Source organism: Protopterus annectens, chromosome 2.part2 (assembly GCF_019279795.1).
Source record: "Protopterus annectens isolate FY-2018-M chromosome 2.part2, PAN1.0, whole genome shotgun sequence".
Classification (NCBI taxonomy): Eukaryota; Metazoa; Chordata; order Ceratodontiformes; family Protopteridae; genus Protopterus; species Protopterus annectens.
In genome coordinates, this window is record NC_056730.1 from 846699736 (window position 1) to 846723811 (window position 24076).

The window sequence follows — 24076 nt, forward strand, 5'->3', positions numbered from 1 at the left end:
AGGAACATCAAGAAAAGCACTTAGTAATGAATCTTGTCATTTTGTTTGTTGTTCCTCCACTTCGTATTTGTTTGTGGTTGTTGAAAGTTCCTTATTTTTGGTCTTGCCCCCATATAGGGGTGCTGCTGAAAATTTGTATGTTGATTAGAAGAATTCAGATTGTGTTGACCACTCCTTAACCTCGTGCTCCAAGGGGTACCATTAGATTCACCCACATTCATATTCTTATCAAAAAAGTGGTTAGAATCATTATTATCTGGGCTGTGTTGTAACAAGCCAGTACTAGTAGAACCACATTCTTGGGGTGGACCACTGTGTTGCCTACCACTGGTTATGGCACTAGAGTTGAAAGAAAGGATACCTTTTTTCCAAGTCTGACCCAATGGCGGGTTAGGATAAGCTAGACCTTGCTTATAGGCATCACAGTCTCTATGAAGTTGCTTTATTTTTCGAGACTGTAGTTTGAACATATGATCGTCAATGCTAACAAAAGTGCGCTCATATTCGAATTTATATCTGTTAAACTCTAAATTATTAATAATCGTTTTATCCAAATCAGAAATATATAAAGAAATTTCGTCTATTCACAGATTGTAATGTTTAACTATTAGTTCAATTAATTCCAATCCCTGGTGGTCGAACAGGTTGACCAAGTCCATATGAAATACTGATCCGGCCTCTAGGCCGGTTGGGTATGGTGCACGCCTTAAACCTTTTGGTACTATCTTCAAAGAGAGACATTCAGTGAAGTAAGCCACTTCAAGTTGTAACTTCTTTAGTTTAAGTAAGCATGCATCAAAGGTCTTTAATTTAAGGCTAATACTGTTCGACCCGCTATTTACAGCATTATTGTCATTAAGCACAGTGCTGTTGACATTCGCACCAGTACCAGGTACTTTAGAAAAATTGAAACAGTTTTTAAGCCAAGTAGGTAAACATACATTAAGAGTGTTACCTTCGTTCCCAATGTTAGAACGTGTTGTTAAAGACTGCGCCGACTTATCGGTATTCGCCCCATCATGTGAAGGACGAACCGCCTTTGCAAAAACAAATTTGTCCTTACTAACAGGTTGGCAGTCTCCTCCAACATCAAGCAATAATTGCTCCTGGGCTAGTCCTTCATTAGGCACAGTATTGGAGGCAATGTTGTTAATTGAGCCCCGCATTGGAAAGTCATTCAGGAGTGTACTCTTGCCAACCCACTCCAATCCCATGGCGACCACCGTGGCAGTTAACTCCGGTTCGATAGAATCCACACCGACATGGTTAGGAACAGGGGGCTGTAACCCATCAGTAGGTGTATCAGCTTCACGTCGAGACCCGTGGACAAATGTTTCATTGTGTTCAACATGCGTAGCGTTGATATGCTGCACCTTTGGTTGGTTAACCGCTACCATATATATTTCACGAAGGTCACGGTGTTCAGCATCAATTTTATCCAGCCTAGTAAATAAGTTCTCCAACTTATGGGAACAGGAAACAGTGGTAACTCTGACACAGTCAATGTTGTGGAGTGATACGTGAGTCCCCATATGAAAGAGCAACAGGTGATGCAGGATGCAGCTGAAGAGAATATTTCACAGGAAAATGTTCTGTTACTTTCTGTAGAATACCCACTGGAAAAGGAGAATAAAGAATGTGCCCTCAGTTTAGAATGTAAATATCTAAAGGAAGAGTTACTTGATATAACAGATATAGATAGACATAGGTTCATAGATTCATAGATTCATAGGTTGGTACTAGGCTATCAGCCCTAGGGCCTATACAAGCATAGCCATAACAATTCCCTGGCTATTTCTTCCCACACTATTTACTTCTCTGGACTCCTGTCTAGCAGGGTGACTGACGTGATCCCTGAGGTGAATTTCCTTTCTCCCATCCAATCGTCAAGGTTCCTTTTGAAGAGGGCCAAAGAGGCACTCTGCTTGACATGTATGGGCAATCTATTCCAGAGTCTGGGGAGTCTCTGTGGTGGGAACCTATCCCTCCAGCATGTTTTGTTTATTGTGATGACAAGGTTTACATCCCTGGAGCATGTGGCTCTGAGGGATTGGGATTTCTTTAAGTGTAGCATGTCCAACAGCTCTGGGTTTGACATGGCCTTGTATATTAAGCAGAGATCGCCTCTGAGTAGACGATATGCGACATAGTATAGCTGGAGTTTTTTAAGGCGGTCAGCGTAGGGCATCTGCTTTAGGCCTGTAATTCTTTTAGTGAGGTATTTCTGCGGCCTTTCCAGTTGCTGCAGATGTCTTGAGAGGTACATACCAAATGGGGCGTTGTATTCTATAATGGGTCTAATGAGGGATGAGTACAGTTCGACAATGACCTCCTTTTTTCTGGATGAAAAGCCCTTAGTGATGAGGTGTGCCACATAGAAGGATTTCCTGACTGTTGTGGCGATGTGGTTATCGAAGGTGAGACCACTGTCCACCTGTGTCCCTAAGTCTCTTATCACACTTTCAGTGTTTAGTGTACTGCCACCTATATGGTAATTCACGGATACATGTTTTTTCCCAAAGGGGATAACTACATTTCTTGGCATTGAGCTTGAGCCCATGGCTCTGGCACCAAGCATCTGTTTCTATAAGGCCCTTTTGTAGAGTATCCACATCATTTGGGGATTCAATAATGGCTCCCAGTTTGCAGTCATCTGCGAACTTTGTTAGCCAGAGTCCCTAAGTGTTGGCCTGTACTTCAGAGAAGTAGATGCCAAAGAAGAGCGGTCCCAGGACTGAACCCTGAGGTAATCCACTTGTCACTTGTCTGGAGCTGGATTTGGAGTCGGCTTCTTTTACAGTGTGGGTTCTATCAGTAAGCCAGTTAGCAATCCATTGGGTGACATAGGGATTAATGCCCAGCTTAGTAAGTTTATCATATTAAGATTGTTGAAAGAAATAGATTAAAGAAAGTAAATGTGACCCAAAGTGTTAGAATTCTGATTAAACAAATGAACATAGTAATCAAGACTATTAAAAGAAATTCATGTGCTATAACAGAAGTAAATACGATTGTCACAAAAGGTGATACTTCCAGCCCAGCTGTCTGGAATGTTGTAAATCGTATGTCATTTGTGAATATCAATATGATCTCTGGGATTCATGAAGCTTGCGCCAGGTGCCAGAGTAGCATTGGCGATCTAGCGCCAAATGTGGCCGCTGATTGATTCAAGTACGAGCAGTTTCCACGTGCACTACCAGCATATGCCAGAGCTGCACAGCTCCTGGCACATGTATGCTAATTACCCCATGTGCAGCAGTGTAGCATGCAAATGAAGGTATATAGCGATTCATGAAGTGGTGCAGGTGTAGCGTAAGCATGAAGAAATGTAAACCAAAAAAAACGGTTTACATTTTGTCAAACATAAAATCGGAGCCATGAAAGTGGACCAAACTTACATATTATAATGTTAATATATGCCAATGGCTAAATATATAGCCAATGGCATAAAAAAACATGCACAACATATAAAAAATAACATTTAATATCATGGCCACACTAACACAAAGTAAAACCGCAGTGCATCTGTGTGCAAACAGGATCACAAGGAAAATATATTTAGATGTCATAAAACTGCAATGTAACACAATTCATGATATCCCCATAATAGTCAATGGCATGCATGCTACACCACAACCATGGCGCAAGGGTTGCTAAGATTCTGTGACAGTGTTCCGTGTGGTAACTAGGAATTAGTAGTCAATGCCATGCAAATAAGTCAAGTAATACTGAATCGCAAACACCCACCAGCGTGAGGATGTACAGCACAGCATAGTGGTACAACACCAAGGAGTGGCCTGGAGGTAAACATGACATCAAGAGAGGGGTTCGCCACCGTAGTTGTAAGCACATTGGATCATTGCTAATCCAGGTTGCCTGTTGCTATGCAAAGCCGCAGGCTAGGGGTTTGGAAGTAGCCATAGTTTTGCTTAGCTGAGAGCACACAAGGTAACCAAAAGCTCATGTGAATGTGGATGAAAATGTGCACGAAACCTGGTAAATGGCTCTGCGCGGCACGCACCACAGCTGAAACAGGAAGGATACGGGAAGACAATAAGGAAATGCTGCAGCATGATAATTGGAGTACAAATGAGTAATTAACACCTAGGAACTCACAGTGGGCCATAGACAACAGCTAACAAGGCTGCTAGTAGCTACCTGTAGAGCAGGAAAGTGGAGGTGCTGTACAGCAAAGAAAAGAGAACTGTCACAGCAGAACAAAGCAAACTTGCAGTAGAGCAGCAACATAACACATTTCCCAACATGATCCTGGGTTGTGAAAATACAAAACAAGAAAGACAGCAGATGGATGCATGCCTGACAATGGGAGGGGAATCAGGTTGAAAATTGAAGTAAAGGGCAATAGATGAATCATGGCAGCCAAGGGTAAATCAACACCAAAGGCCCCACAATAGCAGTACCTGCTGTAAAACCAATAATTAAGATACCCTGCAGTTGGAATAGCACAAACACACCCAATTACACCAGCATCTTCCATTGCACAATAGTATAAGGTGTAAAAGCTCCACACACACACACACACTTGTGTATTCCCAGACACTCTGCACCATTGGTCTATACAGACGGGGAACTTTTAATATGTACATGTTAGGGGCCACCATAGCTTTGATTCACCAGCATGTGTTGGAGACTGACGGTGGTGTGGAGGATGATGCTAACAACCATCTCAGGCACCAGAGGAGGAGAAGATTGTTCAGACCCAGGGTAACCTACCAGGGGCTACATGATCTAGACATAGTAGAGCATTACATTGTGGACAGGGCCATCATACAGCAACTTGTTGAGCTGTGCCGGCCACACCTCAGAGCCAGAAGTAACAGAGGGGAACCCATCCCAGTGGACACAAAGGTATGTGTAAGCTTGAGAATATTAGCCACAGGTACCTTCCAAAGGCCAACTGGGGAAATCATGTGAATCTCACAGGATCAGCATCCAGGGTACTCCACCAGTTCCTGGATGCCATGTTACCACATGCCAATGAGCACATATACTTTGTCTGAATGCAGGAGGAGTTGGCCAGCAATATGCGTCTCTTCTACTGTGTTGCAGACTACTCGGAGGTACTGGGTGCAATAGACTGCACCCACATGCACATCAAGTCACCACCCGGTGAGCAGGGTAGGTGCTACATAAACCGCAAGGGATACCCCTCCATTAACTGCCAGGTATTGTGCAATGCCCAGGGCATTATCATGGATGTGTGTGATGGCAGCTCTGGAAGGTATCAAGACTCCCACATCTGGCATACCTAACGCTGTATCAGGTATTTGCCAGGGGAGACATCCCATATTGCCACCTGGTGGGGGATGTTGGCTATGCATTGGAACCGTGGATGATGACTCCCATCAGAAATGCACACACAGCCATGCAAGAATGCCATAATGAGGCACATGCAGAAACCAGAATCATCATAGAGCATGTGTTTGGGATGCTGAAATCACGGTTCTGTTGCTTGGGCATATCTGGTGGAGCCTTGCAGTATTCTCCAGGCACATGTCCCCACATCTTCATAGTATGTATCATGCTGCACAATATGATCCTGCAGAAACAGCTGCAGCAGGGACAGAATGGTGAAGGCCCTCACAGCCCACCACCATTGCCAAGGGACCCACAGGCACAGAGAGACTCAGACCATGAACACGCTGTGCTAGCTCCAGTAGGGATATGGAGGCATGCCCAGTATGCCCATGCCTTGGCAAGGAGGGAACATATAGAACACACACTGACAGTGTAGGCACTCATAGACTGATACCCTTCTCCACCTGCACACACAGCAAACATGGATGGCACACATACACAACCACCTGTAAATTGTCATGTATAGGTAGTCTACTGTGTGCATCCTACATAGGTAGCCCTCAACTATTGTACACACAACCACCATTGGCACAAGGTAAGCCAATACCTGAACAGTAAATTAAGCTATCAGCATGTGTCCATACCATACGTAGAGGTTCATAGATACATAGGTAGGTACATGCCTAACTGCCGAGGCCACTCATAAGCATAGGCAAAAAGTGTCTGCTGTCGCCACCCCATCAATTAACTAACTGTCACTCTGTGGAGCAGAGCCAATTGCGGGATCCCTGGGGTGTATCCACTGTTCTCCACCCACTTTGCAAGGATTCCCTGGTGTGTTAGTGAGGGGTTTGTATAATGTAATCAGCGATGTAGTTCCTAATAATGGGGAGTATCCCTGACAGGAATCTTCTCAGATCTTTACATGTTACATAGTATACCTTAAACACAGCTTGCATATATAGGTAGTTCTCCACAGAATAATAAACATGTGGAACACACAATCACTGAAAAGTGTGTTAATCATCCTTGCACTACCAGTGCCTGCTCTGAGATGTAAGATATCACTGCCAGGATTATAACACACAACCATGTACACAATCTTCACAATAACATACCACTAAGCTTCCTGAGATGTACCAATGGCAGTCATGTATACTGACAGGATAAAACACAAAAGGTAAGAATGTGTTAAAATAGGACAAACCAGCATGTACCCACCGAAAGGTGTATGTTTTATATATATATATATATATATATATATATATCTATATATATATATATATATATATATATATATATATATATATATATATATATATATATATATATATATATATATATATATATATATATATATATATATATATATATATATATATATATAGAGAGAGAGAGAGAGAGAGAGAGGGAGAGAGGGAGATATATGTCGCTATATGGGGATATACATATATATGTAGATATATAGATAGGTTAACAACATCTACATAACCATGGAGGTACATATAAATGGGATACCTACCACATACCGAGTGCTTTACATACTGACGCGCGTAATCCCGAGACTTAAGATCCGAAAGAACACAGTACCGAAACACCAGATGCGCAAGGTGTAAAATCACGATGTTAAGGGACAGTTAGTCAGTGCTTCTGGTGTTGTGGTTCAGGTAGGTTACTGTGTGTAAGTGTGTTTCTTAGGGCTGTAGTTTGTGTAAGTATGTGTTCTGGGTGTGGTGTATTCTTGGGGGACTGTAATGTGTCGGTGTGGGTTAGCTTTCTACATCTGTTTGTGTGATCTAGGAGGTAGAATATTAAAGTAGGGGGGCGTGGGGGGTGCAGACACCTACATAGGGGGTGTAGGGAGGCTTTGCCACCTGCTCATACATAGTGTAGGATGGTTTGTTTGGATGTGGTGGGCAGCAGTGTGTCTGTGTGTGCGTGTGTGTGTTCCATGTTCGTGTTACTTTCGCGTGTTACTGTCACTGTCAGTAATGTGGGGTATGGGAGACTGGGCCTGGTACTGTGTGTGTCGGAACTGTGTGGTTTCGGGATTCCATAGGTATCCCGTATACAACAGTTGAAGTGTTCATATATGTGTATAACATGGACCATAGCAATCACACATTCCGTCACTACCAACCTTTATGAACAAAGGATATGGAGAGTATATGCCTATGCACTATTACAAATATGTGCTATGGACATGAGCCAATGATAGGGTTACCACCTATCCCACTTTGCGAGGGACAGTCCCTCTTTGGGCGGTTGTGTCCTGATCAAATATATTAAATGTGGCAAATGTCCTGGGATTGTAGGACATAATTATGTCCCATATGTAATGTAATAGTTGCATACAGTAGTTCTTTCTGTATCTAAAATACCTACATGTTACAAGAAACAGGATAAGCAACTAAACTGCTACAAGAATAAGCTTATATTTAGGTAAGAAAGAAAAGTTCTATCCCTTGCACTGACCATGGGTTTGTGTCAGCCTATACATTCTGATGTGTGTCCCGAAAATGTCCCACTATGGCCATATGAAAAGGTGGCAACCCTAGCTAAAGATGGTCAGTCACCAACACAACTACAATGACTGCAAATACCTATGACAGAAATACACAGCTTTCATGTATCAACACTTAATTACATTCTGATGTATTTCCGAAGGGATTCAAGGACTAACATCACCTGCATGCTATACAGGAACCACATAACAGTGCCTTAATGAATCAGCCTGCAATTACCATATCATTCACTCACTGTACGACATCTGCAGAAGCCTTAACATACCTTGTCAGAGACACACTAACATGGCCCTATGTGAAATAGTTGCTGTTATACAATGGAACAGCTGCTGATGTTACAGGGTTTGTTTGCACTAATCCCATTTCAGAGGGTTGTGTGTACACCGGGATGTGTTAGCAATTACTGAGTAACAGCACAGTATGCTACACTTGTACAACAAATCAAGGATGTCTGTTGAGCACACTGTAAACCACATAACAGTTCATGCATAGCCATACAGCCTTGAGCTGCCCAAACATCCTTGCCAGACTTAAACATCTGCAGAAGTATCGGGTACAAACAAACCCTGCATAAGTAGCAATGTTCTGAAATATAACAGCTGTACTCACATGTAGAACAAAATCATCTAGGCATTACACACAATCCACAGGAGTCATGAAGCTAATATATCTCTGTCTGTCTCCATATAGCTGTTGAAATATATCACAAACAACACATCCAGGCCGTCTTCCTTGAAAGTAAGGCAAACGGACAATGCCCAAAAGGAGTACTCAGTTATACACCACTGTTGTCTTGGTATCAGCTAATGGAGTAGCTACACAACTGTTGTGCATCTAATTAACTACTTTGGAACACCAATTGGTGGTCAGGATACCACATGTTACTGATATTTACTAGAAAAGGATGGGTTATCACATATTCAAACCATCCGTATTTACCAGCAGAACGTTACAAAGAAGATTGAAACACAATCTAAAAAGGATTGAATCAACAGTTAACGACACCTCGGGTTACTAATAAGGTATGTAGAACAGTCAGTATGTCTGTGTATTTAGTACCTTTTCTGTAGTATTTAAAGTGCATGCAATCCATATAGTGGAAACAGTTATCTTGTAGTGATGTATTGTTGAGCATAGTAACGCTTGTAGTATTTGTGTGTACTGCTGTAGGTCACAAGGCAAACACCGCATACACCACAAGGGATGCTATATAAGTGCTTTGAACAGAAATATTTCTCACCAGCCACTGTCAGTGGCAGGGCTGGTCCAACAAGTATGTGCTATAACAGGGGATAGTATATGTTGATATATTGTAATGGTAGCCATATGTATGGGTGTATTACTGAGAATAACATGTTGAAGGTTGGGCCACTGTGAAATTATGATTTGCATTGTGGGATATTGTGCCAATAACTGTGTAATGTACAGTATTGTAGGCAGATATGTATTACAAGTTACATAGCATTACTGTTATGTTAGGCAAACATTAGTTATGTCTATTGGCATTTACAATACACAAAAACAGGATACATATGTCTTTTAGTCACCCAACAGTTTATCAGCATGATAGCAAAGTAAAATGGAAGAGCTAGTTAACTATCCATGCACATAAGACAAGTAATATGTGCAGAGGTAGGTACTAGGCTGTCTTACCAAGGGTATTTATAAGCCTAGCTAGAGTGTGTTGTCTTTCGCCACCCCCATAGGTTAGTTCCCTGTGCCTCTGAATGGCAGAGCCATTAGTTCCTTGTGCCTCTGTCCAGCAGAGTCACTGGAGTGATCCCCGGGGTACATGGCTGTCTCCCATCCACATGTCAAGGTTTCCCTTGAAGAGAGCTAGTAAGGGGCCCTGCTGGATGTACATTGGAATCATGTTCCAAAGCATGGGGAGTGTCCGGGTCAGGAATCTATCCGTCCAGCATGTGTTAGTCATCGTTGTGGTTAGGTGTATATCCTTAGAGTATGTGGCTCTCAGGGGCCTCTGTTAAGGTGGAGCATATCCAGCAATACTGGGTTGGACATGGGCCTTGTATGTCAAGCAGAGATCACCTGTGAGTATGCAGCATGCAACGGAGTACAGCTGGAGTTTCTTAGGTTGGGCTGCATAGGTCATCTGTTTGAGGTCAGTAATCCTCTTGTTGTGGTCTTCCGAGCTGTTGCAGTTGTCTTGTAAGGTATATCCCAAATGGGGTTTTGTATCCTTTAATGGGTCTAATAAGTCATGAGTAGACAGTCACAATGGCCTCCTTTGATCTGGATGCGAACCCATTAGAGATTAGGGGGGCCATGTAGAAGGATATTCTAACCACCTTGTCATTATGGGTATTAAAGGAGAGATTGCTATCTACTGGGGTTCCTGGATCCCTTATTACCTTTTCTGTATGTAGGGGACTAGCACCTATGTGGTAGTCCATGGGTAATTAGTTATATTAAAGGGGATGACTATGCATTTTTAGGCATTCAGCTTGACACCATGATATTGACACCAGGTATCCGTCTCAGTGTAACCCTTCTAGAGGGTGTCTGTAACAGCTGGGAAACCAATTATGTCCCCTAGTTTGTAGTCGTCTGCAAACATTTTCAGCCAAAGCTCTCCTGTGCTTGTCTGTACATCAGAGAATTATATACCAAAAATGAGGGGTCCTAGGACTGAGCCCTGGGGGTGCCACTTGTAAATGGTATACAGTCGGACCTAGGGTATGCAACTCTCACTGTGTGGGTTCTGTCCATGAGCCGCTTTGCAAGCCATCACATAATGTAGGCGTTAATGTTCAGGCGGATGGGTATGTTGATAATACCAGAAGGAGGAATGGTGATGAAAGCCTATGAGAGATCTAGGTAGGCTGTGTGGACCTCCTTACCCTCATAATATGCCTTGGTAACTGTTTCTAAGAAGTCCACCAGGTTTAGGAGTTATGGTCTGCCCTTAACAATGCCAAACTGGGAGGGGTCAAAGGTTTGGAGGTACCCAATGTCTCTGTGACTGAGATCCATGATGTGCTCCATAGCCTTGTAGACCAGGCTAGTCAGGCCTATAGGGCAATAGGTCCCATGGTCCATTGTGGCACCACCTTCTTGGAGTGGGATAACTGTTGCTGTGTGCCATTCAGGGGGCACTAAGCCCGATGTGAGGCTATTATTGAACATGGTGCATAGGTGGGGAGCCAGTATGTTCTGAAGTTTGTGCAAAAATGCAGCCTGGGATGTTGTCCAGTCCCATGGATGCTGTGATATTGGCTTTAGAGTGTGCAGCTTTGAGAGGCAGGGGGGAAGGTAGCACTGAACCTATCTGCCAGGATGTTGCCAATATCTGTTGGTTCTGTAATGCTCATGCCTTTGTGCTGTAACTCAGAGCAGATCTGGTTGTTGACATCGAGATATGTTGCATAGCTATAGAATGCTTTGTGGTTGTTGTTGGAATTAGTGGCAGTTTTGTTTTCATAGCTAGCTTTGGAGGATCTTATAAGGGCTCTCACCTTCTTACTGAGGCTGACCAGGGAACTCCTTCACACATGGGATTGTACTCTTGTTTGCAACAGTGTCTTCCTCCTGTAGTACAGTTTGTTTATGGCAGGGGACCACCAGATTTGTTTCCTTAATTAGGAGTATAGCGTCTTGGTTCTGTTTGGGATAGCACGATCCATGCACTCATGTAAGTGCTTATAGAGTGCATTTGTGTAGGATTCAGCACTTGTAACAGTATTGTCCATCTGCATGGGTGTCATGACGTTCACCATGTCTGTCTTAAGAAGCATGAAGTTGGCTTTGTAGAAATATTTTACTGTGGTTTCCTTAATGGGTGGTGGGGGTGGGATGTGGATATCAATGGTGTTCAGCTCACGGTCAGATCAGACCAACGAGGAGTTGACTTCACATGTGGAGCACCGGTCACTCATTTTGGTAATGCCTAGGTCTAGGATATTGTTGCCCCTGGTGGGTGTGTGGATATGTTGATTCAGGGAATTGGTGTTTGTGAATTCCAGAAAGTATTGAGCTAATGAGATGGTACACTAGTAGTTTTCCAAGTTAATGGTTGGGTAGATTCAGTGAGACTATGTGATGAGTGTGGTGTGGTGCAAATGTTTACCTTCTCCGCATGACTGTCAGGGTCAACCTTGGTTGGAGAGAGCTTTACTTCCAGTTTGGCTAGATGAGTGCATCTCTCACAGGTTATAGTGTTGGGTGGTAGGTGGAGAGGCTTGTTTGTGTACATGAGGCAATGTGTACATTGCCTCAAGATGTCCAGATTCATCAGATAGACAGGTGAGAACACTGGCAGTTGACTCTTGAACATACTGAATACAGAACTACTTTCCCCCTAGATAAGTGAGGAAAGTGAGTACAAGAGCTATTTTACTCTAAGCAAGTGAGAAAAGTATGCCCAAAGCCTGTTTACCTCTAGGTAATGAGGAAGATTGAGTGCTATAGTAATTATTAGCTTACGGAGTGCTTACAAGTTCTGAACAAGTGCTGAGCATGAATAAACAATCCAGATAGGGTCTTGGATAACATAAACACCCCCCCCCCAACAGGTGCACAAGCATATATCCATGTACACCACAGGGCCCCTGTACCCACAACTATGCAGGTACAAGCTGCACTCAGGATGCATGGTACCTGTCCACATCACAGGTTGTATCATACACATATGGCAAAACAAGATGCTCTCCACATACACATCATGTAAAACATAGCTCCATGTCAGGCTGTGTACACACTGAATGGTGCACACCAACAGGTATCACAACCCACAAAGGGGGAGACACCACTGATAATGGGAAGTACTGCACTACTACCCTGCTGAGTCTGGTCTGGAAGGCCATGAACCTTGATCAAATAATTGATGTCAGCAGTACAGATGTAGATGACAGTAAGGTTGATGTCACACTGCATATCATAACCTTGCCAGGTCATAGGACATCATCACCCATACTGTGTACCACCTACACTTGGTATACTAGATGTACAGTCCTATGTCACAGGATTGTTTTGCAATGGGACTGCTGGCAGAACCAACACTACAGAAGGTGTCTGAATAATACATGCTCATCACACCAGTGGCAGCTACAGTATGTCAGGGTTAATGATTTTTATTCCCCCTCATTGTAGTCCATACCTCACAGACAAACAGAAGGCATCTGCCTATTGAAGTATGTGAATGACTATAACCTAGAAGTAATAGCTGACTCAGGAGTGTTGTGGACAACATACAGAAGGGGCTTTGTGGGCGAGGTGTGTGTGACATATGGCCACAATCTGACAGCTACATATTGCATTGTCACCCCTATGTTAATAACCCTGTACCCATGAACTACCACCTAGGCAGTGGTCAACATAATGGACACTTGTGTGTAAGGGATGCAGCTGGGCAGTTGTCTTTCCTGTGATAGCTATGTCACCACACCTGTCAGTAGTCATATGTGGCAACCCTAATAATGACAGAGTGCCATCCATGAATTTAGAGATCATTGTCCAGCCATACACAACACTCAAGTGACCCATATCAGATCACATATTTCCTTTAAGGGGTATTGGCCATGTGCAGATAGCCTACACCAGCCTTCCCATTCCCCATCTCCACTATGTAGCATGATGCATACCCTGAATAAATCCATGTCCAACCCAGTGATGTTGGACATGCTACACGTACACATCCTGATCCCGAACACATACTTTATGGACATCCACCTTCCACATGCTGGACAGATCCTTCTCCCATACACTTTACATATTCCTGCCATACTATGCATTAATGTCTTTCAAAGCTGCACATCGCTCCCCTCTCAGACGTGGCGTGATGACTGCATGGTAAATGTATCATTAATCCTGTGGATCAGTAATATGGCACTGCTCCACCTGGCCCTACAGACCCACCCGTCGGCTACTTCCAGGTAGCCTTTCATCTTAGATTCATACATGGCCCATGGCATATAGCCCACTAGTTGACGTTGGCTGTACATGCTATAGTTGATATCCATCCCTGAAAATACCATCTGGCTAGCCAGTGTCCCATGTGTATCACATGTGCAACACAGGTGATACATGGCCGAATATTGAATTGCTGTACAGTGCCGTGTAGATGTATATGGCAGAACACATACATGTAAAACCTTATGTGAGTAAGTTTGCAGGGTCACAGGTCATGTCTGTTAAGGTAGTGTAAGTCCTTATATGTGACATATACACAGCATTAAGGTTGACTGCATTAATGTGGACACATCCAACCATGTGCTGATAGGTAGGAAGACCAATACAGGCAAACAGACATGCCCACATCAAGACAGCATCCACATGGAGTATGATCAATGTAATTAGGTGACACACACCCATATATGGTGATAATATCCACTCACCATTGAGTGTCACGTGTGTGACACAAACATGTCAGTGTCATGTAGGTTTACAAATACAACTATTTAATTGTAATAAATGCAATACACATGTATGTTCAGCTGTAGCTCTGTATGTCTCTGTGAGTTACTGTGACCTGTCTCCATCATTATGTCTTCCAGGTATGCCGCGTGCAAGGCTACCCCCTTTTACCCACTTGGTGGATGAGGCCCTCATCCCATACCTACTTGACAATCATGATATCCTATTCAGCCATGTGCCACAGGATGCACAGCAGCAGGCTGCCCAGTGGATGGAACTTCGCAGGAGGGTTAACGATGTGGGTGGCCACAACCACACATGCCAGCAGGTGCACAGACACTGTACAGACCTCATTAGATGGGCGAAACAACGTGCAAATGCAATCTCCAGGGAACAAGGTGCAACAGGTGGTGGACCACCAACCCAGCCCCCATTCACACGTATCAAGGAGCTACTGGCCAACCTGGGGACACCTGCAGAACCACATCCACAAGCCTTAGCCAATATTGTGTAGGTGGGTGTCTCTCAACCACTGAGCCTGGAGATGTCTAGTAAGTCAGTACTGCATCTATAACAACTATATTCCATATAGTTGCATGTGTCACTGTACAATATGTAATGTAACATCATATGCAAGGCATGTATACACACATGCCGCATACTATAGTATGCTCCTATGTGTATGCACACATGTGCATACATCATAGTATAGTCTAATGTACTGGTGTATGTGTTATGCACATTGCACCCTGTAGCCATTATACAGGCATGGATAATGCTCATTCTGCTGTATTACGCCTATTTAGGTACCTCTGGTGTTCCGCTGTGACAGCAGCCCGTTGCAGGTGAGACTGTTATTATTTATCAGGAATCAAAATGCACAGATCTACCTGCCATGTGGCCATTTACAACATGTACACATAATGTATGGTCCTGTCACAATATACAGGTTGGACCTGCAATGCATCACAATGCCTACCCATGTGAAACACTTGCAAACTATATGAATCATCTCACCAACATGAATCTTCACAAACTGTCATTGCCAGATGTGTGGACAGCTGTGCATACAATGGTGGAGGTGCTGTTCACTGTAGGAACATGTACTACAGATCAGAACTACACATGTAGGGAATACAAACAGTACTACACAGTGGGCCGGAGTATGGCCAGCCCACAGGATTCACTGGTGTGGATCATAGCCCTGCTATGAATGTCACACAATGTGATGTGCTATCTTGACATGTCCATGACATCTTGTGGCCTGGCTGCAACACTGCCTACCTAACCTGAAAACATATACCACATACCACCCTTTGTCTGCATAACACTGTCGTCAGTGGAGCATATGACATCTATGGGTGTATGCCATATGGGACAACACAGACATGTGAAATAGATGCCTGTCACAATAATTTGGTCAACACATGTACACACATGGCTATAGAGGATGGCCAGAGACATGGAGCAACACACACAGTAAATGTGATGTGCTTGTGTGTACACCCTGTCGTACAATGGCTACACATGGTCCAACTATGCCCTTTGTGTAATGGTTATATTGTAGATGTGGAACACTAGACATCCTACAGGCCTGTGCACATCTTGTGTAGGTGTAACTTCAATGCACCACATAAGATGTGTTGAACATCTTGAGGGTGTCACGACATGACAACAGTCACCTGTACAGTATCCACATTAGCCCACAGATACAGTACATTCCCCTTGCTGGTGTCAGACATCAATGTCATACTTGCTCCTCAGGTGTGTGTGTGTGTGTGTGTGTGTGTGTGTGTGTGTGGTACACAGATGTCATGTGAGACATGGTATACTGACGTGTTCACCATGCCTGGCCATAGTTGCCAGGCAGCAGCAATATGGTTGCAGATGTGCAGTCGTGTCATCCATATACCCATCAGTGACCTGTGTCACAATTTCCACATCATGGTTTAGTGTGTATTCTGCGACGTGACCTCAGTGACATGGGTCACATTCCACAGTATATATGTATTGTATCTGAACACATTCATGGCTATGAACTGTGTCTGTAACTCACACTGTATAGCAATAGAGACACCTCATGATTTCCTGCAATGGCCATGCACATCAGCTAAATGTGCAGTATATCTGTAGGGCGGACAGACAACACTGCATTGGGACACCATTGTCCCACTGTATATTTGACAGGACACCATTGTGTTAAACATGTATGCATGTCATTGCACATGTTAGCAGATCACATGTCATACTACATGTGATTGTCAAGGTCATATGCCACCCATCAGATAGGTGTACTGTTAACCTGTGTTGGTCAACATGGTGTAACACAGGGATGTATGATAACTACTACTATGATTGTGTAATTTGCATGCCATCTGCTATGACACATGCATGCTGTTGTGTGCAACCCAGGGATGTATGATAACTACCACTATTATTGTCTGCACTGCATGCTGTCTGCTGTATCACATGCATGTTGCATGCCTTCTGTCATATCACATGCGTGTGTGTCTGTGTGTGTGTTTATTGTATAGATTGTAATGTACAGTTCTTGTCTGCCCTCACAAGTGATGTAGGTGCTTTGGCTCCTGTGGTACATCTGATGTTAGTGTCCCCACAGAGTCTAGCAGTGATGATGAACATATGATTGAGTCATAGGCAGAGTTTTCAGGGGCTGAAACTGTGCCATTGGTTGCTATTCCATCTATTTCTCCCTCATCCCCACACACAGATCCCATGCCTGCACATACCCCATCACCAGTGGCCATAGAGGAAGGATAGTTGGTGCATAGTAGCTTGGAACAGGAAAGTGTGGGGGCTATGGAATGTGTGCCTGTACACCATGGTGTCAGCCAACTTCTGGTGGCACCCCACACAGGCAAGTGGCCAGTGCTGCTCGTAGGAGGACCTCTGGCCAACATGCTCCTGCAAGACAGAGCGCAGCAGCTGGTGTCACCAGACACATGTTTCAGGCTGTAATGGAGGCACAGGCACGTGCTGAATGGCACAACAGAGAAGATCAGAGGCTACAGAGGGCTGCTGTCCGTTCTTTAAACAACAACATCCAGGCAATGGTAAATGCTCAACAGAAAATTACTGAAGCTTTGGATAGATGGTTGGGTGACATGGTTGGAGTCCTTGACCGTGGCATGACAATCCGCGAGCATGACCTGTCTGTATTGGAACATCTGGTAGGAGTGAGGCGTCGGACACATGGACATAGGCTGGCTACATCACCTGTTTCAGGTCTACATGTACGAGCTACCTCATATGTCCGCTCCCATAATGGCGATAGCAGCAGCAGTGCATCTGGTGCTGTGCTGTCCACACCACGACATAGCAGGCCACATGCACATGGCCCAGGACAGTCCCAACAGGGACATGGTTACAGTGGACAAGTGACATCAGACAGTACCCAATCTGCACTTCTGCCTGGTAGTGCCCATGCAACCCCTGGCAGGCACAGGTCACATGTCCGTGGCCGGACACTGTGAACTGTAAAACCTTGCCTGTACAGTCTGCAGCTGTTAATAATACCCCTGTGTAGGCCAGACACATAGCAGAACTGTGTGCATACATACATGCACACTCTGGAAACATATGTAGGGCACCGCAACACACACATGCATAACATCCACATACGCCCAAGTAGATCAAAGGCCCTAACCCACACACATGATGTCATCCAATGGTGCAGCCAAGTCTTCTGGCAAACATTATCACCCTGTGCATATGATGATGTCTGTGCCGCATCCCTGACATCCACACCATCGGTGCAGGGACATGCTCATATGGTATGATGCACAGGGTGAACAGACTAGGAAGATAAGTGTAGCTTACAATTGTTGAGTACTGTTGACCGGCAGCAGAAGTACCATGTACTACAGATGTACAATGCATTTTGTACTGTTAAATGTATGTGTCTTGTGTAAAAACAGTAACTGCATGTTGGTCATGATGTTCTGCTGTTCTTCTTCAGGTCTTATTGCACGTGCCGGTGGATGTCAGTGTTTGCAGTATGTTAATGTGGACTACTCACATGTATGTATGAATATACCAGCATGCACTGTGTAGCTGCCACATACCAGTTATAAACACATCTACTGATCCAAGAGCATGATAGCTGTGTATTAAGCTACTGTGGCCACAGACGTGACATCAATAAAGGGTGACATCACAGGTACAGTTACATGGAGTGGTGAGGTAAGAGAGTGGTCTAGCTGATTACAAGGGTAGAGGCCAGTGGGAATTGTGATGCCTCATTGGGAATCAGTAATACACATTCCCATGACAGGATGCCAACACACAACTGCACCCACACACTCAGGTATTGACACACATGTATTCAGTGACACAGTAACACACTCACACACTCACAGATTCACCGACACAGTAACACACACTCACACACAGTTGCTACTGGTGAGGTGAGGACCCCTGCCTATGTGAAAATTATCATTACAGTACTGTGCACCTACATGACGCACCACAGAGAATACACATGTACAGGTAGTCAGTATGGCCTAAGATCAGTGACATCAACATGGATAGTAGAATGCATCACCTGGATAGGGAAGGGGTTTTATCAGTTCAGTATGGTAACATCCATCCTCACCCCAGGGACCAGACAGCCCTACATACACACACTGTGGCATTCAGTATTGAATACACCTATGTCACGCACATACAGATACATCACATGTGTGAGATACACGTCCCTGCCTATGTCCTGCTTTCTACATTGCAGTCTGTACAGATGTGTACACTAGTGCACAGGAGAGTGAGTAAAAACTGAGATGTATTCCACACCATATGTGACATATATGGACACACACACAAACACACATGCCAGTACTGTGAATCTCAGACCTGCCTAGCTCATGATATGTATGACAGATTTACAGCAGTATTGCACACGTTACAAACTGTACTGATGCTTCCTGTGGTAACAGTGCTGATATATGCACAAGGGATGTCTTAACAATTAACAGGTGTCAAGTGATTTACCTTTGCTGATGCTTCCTGTGGCAACAGTGCTGATATATGCACAATGGACATCTTAACTATTAACCGGTGTCAAGTGATTTACCTTTGCTGTCACCCAGACTGCTGTCCAAGTTGTGTGTTATGTCCTTCAATTAACTAAACCATTGCTTACCAGTTACACAGGTTATTGTAGGACCACTTGTGACACACCTGTGAGTTGTGCACAGCAAACATCCATCTGCAAAGATGTCCCACCACTTAATTATTTCCACACATCTGTCCATACCTGAGGTAGATCTTCCCGTACATTCAGTATTTCACCATATACAGTTGGCAGTGTTGAGGCTGCATTGCAACTGCATGATGTACTAGGATACACATCACCTGCATACATCAGCAACTGCACACGCATGTTATCTGAATGCACAAGACTACGTGTACAGGTGTGTAGGTCCTACAGTCCTGACATTTGGGCATGTTTGTAGGCATTGCAATTGGTGGACATGTGTAATGACATACATGACACATGGACTGTTGTATGATATGATATGATGGGTGTAATGGGTGACCAGTACAGAGGGAATGTTACCTCTGTCAACATTGATATCACACCTTATGTACTGTTAGCATTTAGCAGCCAAGGGCCTACATTCCATGTGCATGTGTGTAATGGCTGTAGCCACCTGTTTGCACAAAGGACAACAACAGCTATTCTATTTACATGTATGTTGTGTGTGTGTGTGTGTGTGTGTGTGTGTGTGTGTGGCATGTACATACTCAAGGCAGTTACATGTATGTCATATCCATACATGAGGATGTGTACTGGTGTACAGCAACAGTCATCTGCTAATGGTGGAAAGTACCGAGGGCCCCTGGTATGTGTACAGCTGACCTGGTTACAGACAGTGGTATCATTGCATTGCATAACACATGATGCAACTGTTTCAGTACATGGGTACTCTCTACAGCTGATGTAGAGCTTGGTACAATACACAGGTCAAGAGTCACATGGTGGTGTACTCTTATATGTCCTACAACATGTATGGATGTGTGTTGGTGGTCCATGGGCATGGTGGTGACTGAGGTTTACATCCTAGAATGCAACATGTGACACTGTGTCCTGCATATGACTCATCTGTGATGCCTTTCATGGGGGGGACCAGTCAGTACATGTGAGTGGCCTTTACGTATGCAGGGACACCACCTGGAGCAGTCCGTACCTGTGTTGTGGCCCCCATGTCTGGTTCTGAGGTATATGGTGGTAGTGCTAGGTTCTGAGGTATATGGTGGTACTGCTATTGTGCACTACAGAGCCATCATCCAGGTGTTCCTCACTGCATAGATATCAGTACTCCCCATTGCTGGATCTACAGTGACCAGCTGTGATTATGGATGCTACACATCTAGCACTGGTTAGCATAAGAAAACAATGCAGTTGTCCTGTAGTTGTATGGGAGTTATCCTGTGTTTAGGACACTTGCCTTGGAATGGTACTGTATGGGCAGATGCGACTTGGGTATTATCTCCACTCCCTTGAATCATGGATGCATGTGATATGTGTCAAAGGCCTGTCTACTGTCAGCCATGTCATCCCAGAATGACAGCAGATGTTATGTAAAAGACCGGTCTCAAATATATGTAGAACAGCATTCCTGCTAACAATGACAACTACTAACACCAGAGCCCATTACAATGTGTTCTTTACATCTACCTGTAATAACATGGCCACTGTGGCTTTTCGTGTTTAGCATCAGAGTGCATCCCAGTCAGCCCTGTGGTACTAAGACTATGAGCATGCCCAGTATATCCTTGTGTAGATGGACACATATTAGTGCATTCTGACCAGCCCTGTGCTACTAAGTGTGTGAGCATGCCCAGTATATCCCTGTGTAGGTGGACACATACTGCATTCCGAACAGCCCTGTGCTACTGTGTGTGTGAGCATGCCCAGTGACACCTTGTGTCGGTCATGTGCCTCTATGTATGGGCATGGCCATTGTAACCCTGTCTAGTGGTAGTAGTCATCCATTCCACAGATGGGCATACTCCAGGTTAGGATGGATTTTTACTTTAAACACACAGGTTCACAGGTATGTACATCTTAACTGCCAGCATCCCTGTTGATGTCCGCATTCCCAGAAGGTCATAATGACAGCCTTGAAACGTGTAGTCTGTGTGGCGCGACTCGTAAGTACGTAGTATTATAATAGTAATCTGCAAATAGACAGGCGTTCTGTTCCCAACATTGGTCTGTTTGTGTGTGTATGTCTGTCCCTGTTTGCCAGAGGACTGTAAATTGCTTTTAGACTGCTCACACTCCATACAATTCGTATACCCACCTTCGGCAGGGCAGATGATGACACCAACCTACAAATACACCTCTGGAAGTGCTGTGCCCCATTAATCTTGGTAGCACATTCTGTAACTGTGTAATGCTATGGTGTAATAAAGTAGTTAGGTCGGTGTTCTAATCCCACACTTGCCGTGTGTGTGTTCCTGAGGACTGAATAATGCTTTTAGACTGCTTACACTCCATACATTTCTTATACCCACCTTTGGCAAGGCTGATGATGTCAGCCATCTACAAATATACCTCTGGAAATACTGTATCCCAGTAATCTCAGCAGCTCATTCTGTAATTGCGTAATACTGTAGTGTAATAAAGTAGTTAGATCGGTGTTTTAGTCCCACACTTACCGTTTGTGTGTGTCCCTATTTGCCTGAAGACTGAATAATGCTTTTAGACTACTCACACTCCATACATTTCTTATACCCACCTTTGGCAAGGCTGATGATGTCACCCATCTACAAATACACCTCTGGGAGTTCTGTGTCTCAGTAATCTCAGTAGAGTGTTCTGTAACTATGTAATGCTGTAGTGTAATAAAGTAGTTAGGTTGGTGTTCTAGCCCCACACTTTCTGTGTGTGTGTCCCTGTCTGCCTGAGTAATCCTTTTAGACTGCTCACACTCCATACATTTCTTATACCCACCTTTGGCAAGGCTGATGATATCACCCATCTACAAATGCACCTCTGGGAGTGCTGTGCTCCAGTAATCTCGGTAGCGTTTTGTAACTGCGTAATGAAGCTGTGTAAAAAAGTAGTTAGGTCAGTGTTTTAGTCCCACACTTGCTGTGTGTGTGTGTCCCCATTTGCCTGAGGACTGAGTAATGCCTTTAGACTGCTCACACTCCATACATTTCTTATACCCACCTTTGGCAAGGCTGATGATGTCACCCATCTACAAATACACCTCTGGGAGTGCTGTGTCTCAGTACTCTCAGTAGCATGTTCTGTAACTGCATAATGCTGTAGTGAAATAAAGTAGTTAGGTTGGTGTTCTAGCCCCACACTTTCTTTGTGTGTATGTCCCCATTTGCCTGAGTAATGCTTTTAGACTGCTCACACTCCATACATTTCTTATACCCACCTTTGGCAAGGCTGATGATATCACCCATCTACAAATACACCTCTGGGAGTGCTGTCCTCCAGTAATCTCGGTAGCGCATTCTGTAACTGTGTAATGAAGCTGTGTAAAAAAGTAGTTAGGTTGGTGTTTTAGTCCCACACTTGCCATGTGTGTGTGTCCCCATTTGCCTGAGGCCTGAGTAATGCCTTTAGACTGCTCACACTCCATACATTTCTTATACCCACCTTTGGCAAGGCTGATGATGTCACCCATCTAAAAATACATCTCTGGGAGTACTGTGTCCCAGTAATCTCAGTGGTGCATTCTGTAACTGCATAATGCTGTAGTGTAGTAAAGTAGTTAGGATGGTGTTCTAATCCCAGACATGTCAAGTGTGTGTGTGTGTGTGTGTGTGTGTGTGTGTGTGTGTGTGTGTGTGTGTGTGTGTGTGTGTGTGTGTCTGAGTGAGACAAGTACAGTGCTTTGTAGTATTCATTGTAGCACATGCCCTAAATGCATATTGCTGCAGTGTGATATGGTAGGGGTTTGACAGGACATGGCAAGTGTGTGTTTGTCTGTCAGAGCCTGTGTAGAGGTGGCTGTGATTGCATGTTGGGAAGTGGGTTTTGTAGTTTTCCTATATGCTATCCATCTTATGATGCATTGGCCATCTCACAAGGAGTACAGCTGTCAGTCAGCCATGGGACTGTGTTGGCAAACCATACCCATACATCTGGAAAAAGGCCTGGTGAACTAAGTATGCAGCCCTACTAGTACCTGGTATATGTCCCGCACCCATGTGCCATGCACAAACAAACTTGCCTAGGATATCCCACTATGTTGCTAGTACCATGCACATTGAGGACAGATAGCAGGCATGGTGTGAATGCAGTGGCCTGCAGAGGACATGGCACCCTGTGCAGCGGTGCAATAGGCACATATATGCGGACATTGTGCCTTCACTATATTCCACACTGAATGCCTGCAACATATGTGGTGCCATCAAATGTGATCCACAAAGGCCAGACAATGTTGTACACATGTGCTCTGTATGGACCCATGCCACTGACACCACAGAATACCTGCATCATACTATCCATGCAGGTGCAGGGCCGACCTGCTCACTATAAGCAGGTTTTGCCACACCAGGCCAGTATTGGCATATCGGGGTATAACAGGCTGTGTGCACAACATGTGTCTGCCAAACCAGGTACACCTGTACATGTCACTGTACAGTATTGTGGGACATGCACATCCCAGGCAATGTCCATGTGAAGGACTATCAAACACAGACATGGCATGCATTGCAAAACTATGGCCCTACACATTGGTAACCAGGATGTCAGGCCAGATAATCCAGTACCCATCTGTGTGGGACATTGCAGACACTACACCCCTGCACTGCACACCATTGTCGGGTGACGCAATGGCAAGGATTACCCCTTACCCAGCCTTGTACAGCCA